Below are 6,000 nucleotides of genomic sequence, written 5' to 3' on the forward strand. Positions count from 1 at the left end.
CCTGCTCCAAGAAGTACCTTTATTTCCAAGCAAACTGTCCTTCATCTACACAGCCCACAGGCCTCCTCCCAAGGCATGATCTCCTCTCAGTGCCTGGCAACATGGGATTTTCATGGCTGCCTGTGCTATCCCTCATCTGTCTCACCCAACACAGGACACAGCCTGGTTAAAACAGCTGAAACCCCAAGATGGCTTCCTTTTTTAATACGCAGACTGTTTCTTCAATCTGTTTCACAGGGAGCTTGAAAAAAAAAAAATCACAGGTGACAGCAGAGGGCACTCTTTCCTATGTTATGCCACTCACCACCTCTGAGAAGGAATTGTGAACTTGTGTTTGTTTTTCTCGGTTCCTGAGGTTGACAATGGGCACACATTCCAGCCTGAGCTAACACACCCATTACTGTTTTGTTGGCTCCTTCCCTTTCTCTACTGCCCCTTTTGTTCTCAGCTGGATGATCTCATATTTGGAAAAACACAGAGCAGAAAGTCATGGTGGCTGGCAGCAGCCTTGCTGGAGGAATACCTTGAACAGAGGAAGATATGTTTTCTGTAGAGTTTCCTGTGCTCAGAAGGAGCGAGAAGTCCTACTTCTCTACAGAGGCCAAACTGTGTGGTTGAGATCTGTGTTGGGTGTGCCCCCCATCACCCTAAGGGAACGCAGACAGGAAGCTGTAAAATCCGGAACATTCCTGCCCTTAGCCTCCACTCCCCATCTGTTCCTGCTGTCTCTATGCCACAATAAATGTCACACAGCACATGTTGGGGTCAGCATGAGGGACACTTGAGAAGAAGCAACTTGAGAATGGTGGGTGCATGTAACTCACAAACTCTCCCCCAATAGAAAAGCTGTCCCTGCAGCAGCTGGGAAATGCAGAGAGCATTATGGCCAGAAGGAAAATGGGAGAAATCACTACAGAAAATGGAAGATTTGACATATTTTCCTAGGAGGCCTTCACAGGACAAAGACACGGGTAGGAAAATATTTGTTCCTTGGGTCAGGCAGTTTTCTATATTTATTCTAGATAAAATGCCCACTTCCTTTATTGGATTCTTTTTATTTTTGTGCTATTGTCATTTGATCTGGACTTCTCAGTCTGCCCTCTTCCCCCTACAAAGAGGACTATAGGATTCCCAAATAAGGCAACAGGTTCCTGCCTGTCACTGCATGTGATCATGGCTGGGCTATGTGTCAGGGAACCAGGGAAACAGCAAAACCACAACCTTTTTTGGAAGGCCTCCTGCCTTTCTGCATGCAGAAATGTGAGGACTGCTTCAGTGACTCATCCCCTCAAAGTTGAGAGGAGGGTGAATTTTACCTTACATGTCTTTCAACTTACAGGTTTAGCGGCGAAAGTTGCCAATCAGAGCAGGGTGTGTATTTACCACCATTCATTTAGCATGCTTCCTGTAATCTGGGGAGACAACACATGAGAAATGTCCCCCATCAGCATTCTCTCTCACTGGACTGACTGGTACTCTCTTATCATGACATCATCTGCTAACCAAAGATGATGTGCCTGGGCAGTGGAAACGTCCTAACTGAGAGTCATCATCTATGCGATCTCCTATTACAAATTGTTTTCCTAAAAACGCTAGTAGCCCTTTCTAAAAACACTAGGGCTTCTTAAAGCTCTTGCCCTAAACTTGTTCAGATGCTGATGGCAGTGGAAGGAATTGTGGCAGCACAGTTGACCTGGGCTTCCCTTGTGGCTCAGCTGGTAAAGAATCCTCCTGCAATGCGGGAGGCCTGGTTTTGATCCCTGGGTTGGGAAGATCCCCTGGAGAAGGGAAAGGCTTCCCATTCCAGTATCCTGGCCTGGAGAATTCCATGAACTGTATAGTCCATGGAGTTGCAAAGAGTCGGACACAACTGAACGACTTCCACTCACAATTGACCGAGGGTGCACGTATGTACTATAGACCTTATAAGGTACAAGCAGACTGATGCAACATATAAAGGAAAATCCTGTAACATGTTTGGTGGTTTTTGGAGACAACAGTTAAGATGAATTCTAGGCATGCCCCAAATTTCTTCAACTCTTTCTAAAACCTTATTTTAAACTTTGCTCCAAGGACCAGTTACTCATAGGGCACTACTCCTTTTCTCCTTCTTTCTCTCCAGCAATTTTTTCTTCTGATTATAATTGGTTTAAAGAGAAGATCAGATTTATATTTCTTTGGTTTCATTCAGTGTCCAGCAGCTACAGATTATGAGTGCCCAATTAACAAGTGTTGAAAGAACACAATTAAACTGATAAGAACAGATACTACACTTGATCTTAGCCAAAAGGCCGAGAAGCGATGAAAGAACATAATTAGAAGAACTACTCCTCACTCTTTGCTCTGGGCAAAGGGAAAAATGAATCTCTATATTTTTTCCTTTGCTTTACAGAAACTAGAAGGGGGCGGGAGCCTTGCCTAAGAATTTGTTCCAGTCCCAGGTAAAGAGAAGTATGTGATTCAAGTCCTGAGCCAAGCCTTTGTATAGCCAAAGGTAAAAATGAAGGATAAATGGCATTGCTGTTTGGAGTGGTGTGATCACAGGCTTTGTTTCCTAGGTACTGAGATGTTCCTGGGCTTCCCAGGTGGTGCAAGTGGTAAAGAACCCACCTGCCAATGCAGGAGACATAAGAGACGTGGGTTCAATCCCTGGGTCAGGAAGATCCCCTGAAGGAGGGCATGGCAACCCACTCCGATCTTCTTGCCTGAAGAATCCAATGGACAGAGGAGCCTGGTGGGTTACAGTCCATAGAGCTAGACACAACTGAGCAACTTAGCAAGCAAGTGGTAAGTGACATATATATAAATGCTTCACCTCCTGTATTTTCCTCAGCCCTGTGACCGGATCCTGCACATTCCCCCACCTTCTCAGCCCAAGCCTAAGGCTGTGGCCAGAAGAAGTAGGAGCTGTCTGTGTTCTGCGCTCCCACCTTGCCACCCTCCGGTGTTCTGTTGAAACAACAGTGCACATAGTCATGGGCTTCCCAGGCTAGCCAAGAGAAGCTGTTTCCTAAAGTTTCCTAGACACTGAGAAACGAATTCTTTTCTTTTAGCTTAAGCATCTGAGCTTGGCACTAGGATGACTAGACACTGGAGAGGTAGGCTCAGAGCCTATCACCCATGAATCACTATTCCAATGAAACTGTGCTTTTAGAATTCTTAAAATATTAACACAATGTTTTGGAACACAGTCTCTTTGTGAGCTGGCTGTGGCCTTGGTTCGGCCTGTGCTCTGGGGTATGTGTGTCCAGAATGTCCTCTTTATTATTACAGTAGCCCTTTGGTTGTCTGTATCTGCATAAATGGGGCACAGTGAAGAATAGGGTGCTTTCGAATTTGAAGCATCGGTTCCAAGATTTTCTGGCAGAGGAGAACACCTGTTCCCTGTCACTGATTCAGGGGAGTGATCTTGTCATCCCAACCTGCTTAATGTTCTTGGCGTATTCTGGACAGAAGGCCAAGCTTCTCATTAATCTGGGTCATGCTGTTGCTGGGCAGCGGTGATGTACTGTGGATGTGTGTGTTCTTGCGCAGGCAAAAGGACAGGTGTGACTGAACTGCTGGGTTGATTTATTTGGCTCTTTCTTAGTGTTGCCAAGAGGGCAGAGCCTATAGAGAACTGACATAACTTCAAGTGGCAGACTGAAGGTGAACAAAGTACAAAAAGCACACAAATTACATGACGGATGCTGTAAAGTCAAATGAATAGGACGATTATATAAGAAATGGGGCCAAAGTAAACTCATGAATTCTTAGCCTGCTTCTCACTTGCAGTGTCCTGGAAGTTCAAATATGTCAACAAAGGAAAGCACAAACCACGCCACAATCGGATTCAGTCGCAGAGCTACAGACCAAATGAGGGAGTCCAACTGCCCAGGAAATCTGTTTCCCTCCCTGCTCTTGTTCATTTCAATAAAATTCTTAGTCACTCTTGTGAGATAATTTTTAAAATAGGAGATCTGCAAGGCACTGGCAGGCTACTTGTTGACAAGCTAAAACTGTTAGACACTGATTGTTCCAATGAGGGGGAGAAAACCAACAGAAGTGTCTAGCCTGCGTGGCAAGAGCAACCTTTTGGGCGTATATTCCTCTTCCTATCATCATTTTCTTGCTCACCAATTCCAAGATTTGATGGGTAAGATTCATTTTTAGGCCACGAAGGAGTCTTCTGGTGTGTTCCAAAAGTTCTGGAACAGGGGTTGACAAACTTTTTCAGTAAGTATTTGAGGTTTTGTGGGCATGCAGTCTTCCTCCCAACTACTCAGCTGTATATAACATAGACACAGACAATACATAAACAAATCGGCACGTCTAGGTTCCATCAAACTTTACTTACATAAACAAGTAGTGGGCTGGATTTAGTCTGCTTAAAGTTTGCCTACTCCTTCTATACATCTTGACCTGCATGATGGTTTCATAACTGCAGTCAGTCCTTCCTATCTGCAGGGTCCACATCCATGAATCCAATCTATTGCCTAATGAAAATACTTTTTAAAAATTCCAGAAAGTTCCAAAAAGCAAAGCTTGAATTTGCTGAGTGATGGCAACAATTTACATGACATTTGCTTTGTATTTATAACCATTTACATTGTATTACGTATAAGTATTCTAGAGATGATTTAAAGTATATGGGACTGTACAGAAGTTATGTGCAAATATTTTATTTAAAGGACTGGGACTTGAGCAACGATAGGTTTTTGTATTGACATGGGGTCCTGGAACCAGCCCCTCATGGATACCATGGGGCAATTGCATATACTTATGAAAAATTCCACCAAGCCATGGTACATTTAAGATTTTGTGCATTTATGTAAATGTTATGACTCCATTTTTTTTTTAAAGAAATGAGATAAAACTTTTCTTTTTTAATAGGCACAGTGTCATAGATCATCTGGTGAATTCTTCTTAGACTGGTGTCTGGGAATTCCCTGGTGATCCAGTGGTTAGGACTCCATAGAGCACTGATGAAGGCCCAGGCTCAATCCCTGGTATGGGAATTAAAATCCCATGAGAGCTGCAGTGTGGTCAACCACCCCCCCAAAAAAAAAAAAATAACAACTGGTACCTGCCACAGATAGGACATTGATTCAGCAACTTGTAACAGGAAGCCACACTGCAGCGGCTGTTGTTCTGCAGTTGCTCAGTTGTGTTGGACTCTTTGCGACCCCACAGACTGCAGCATGCCAGGCTTCCCTATCCTTCACTATCTCCTAGAGTTTGCTCAAACTCATATCCATTGAGTCAGTGATGCCATCCAACCATCTCATCCTCTGTTGTCCCCTTCTCCTCCTACCTTCAATCTTTCCCAACATCAGGGTCTTTTCAAATGAGTTGGCTCTTAGCATCAGGTGGTCAAAGGATTGGAGCTTCAGCATCAGTCCTCCCAATGAATATTAAGGGTTGATTTCCTTTAGGATTGACTGGTTTGATCTCCTTACCATACAAGGGACTCTCAAGAGTCTTTAACACCACAGGTCAAAAGCATTAATTCTTCAGTGTTCAGCCTTCTTTATGGTCCAACTCACATCTGTACATGACTACTGGAAATGTAGTACCCAACAGATGGACCTCTGTTGGCAAAGTGATGTCTCTGCTTTTTAATATGCTGTCTAGGTTTGTCTAACAGTGGTTGAGAAGCTTGATTTCTCTCTCTCCCAGCAGCTCTGCACCTTAGGGATCCAGCCTCCTTCTCCCATGGCCCTGTGACTTTAGTTTGTCACCTGTGCCTACATGGAAAAGGGAAAGGGTGGGGTGTGGCCTTTCTCTTTTAAGGTACATCATTTCTTCTCTCATCCCACTAGCCAGAATTTAGCCACTTGGCCATATCCAGCTCTGAAGAAATCTGGATTTTTAGTCTTTATTCTGGGTAGCCATGAAACAAACAAAGACTGGGTATTTTGTTATTCTAGAAGAAGGGCAGAACAGGGATGTCAACCAGCAATCTGACCTTCATCTGCCAGGGAATATGGTGCCTATCTCCCCCATGGCTTTCACAAGGCA

The 6,000-nt window shown here is 44.1% G+C and overlaps 1 pseudogene; it reads right to left on the minus strand.

Annotated features, from left to right (window-relative positions):
* Positions 1-2,142: 2,142 nt before the first annotated feature.
* LOC133053294 (U2 spliceosomal RNA) lies at positions 2,143-2,303 on the minus strand (annotated as a pseudogene).
* Between the last annotated feature and the right edge of the window lie 3,697 nt (positions 2,304-6,000).

Source organism: Dama dama, chromosome X (assembly GCF_033118175.1).
Source record: "Dama dama isolate Ldn47 chromosome X, ASM3311817v1, whole genome shotgun sequence".
NCBI classification, from domain to species: Eukaryota; Metazoa; Chordata; class Mammalia; order Artiodactyla; family Cervidae; genus Dama; species Dama dama.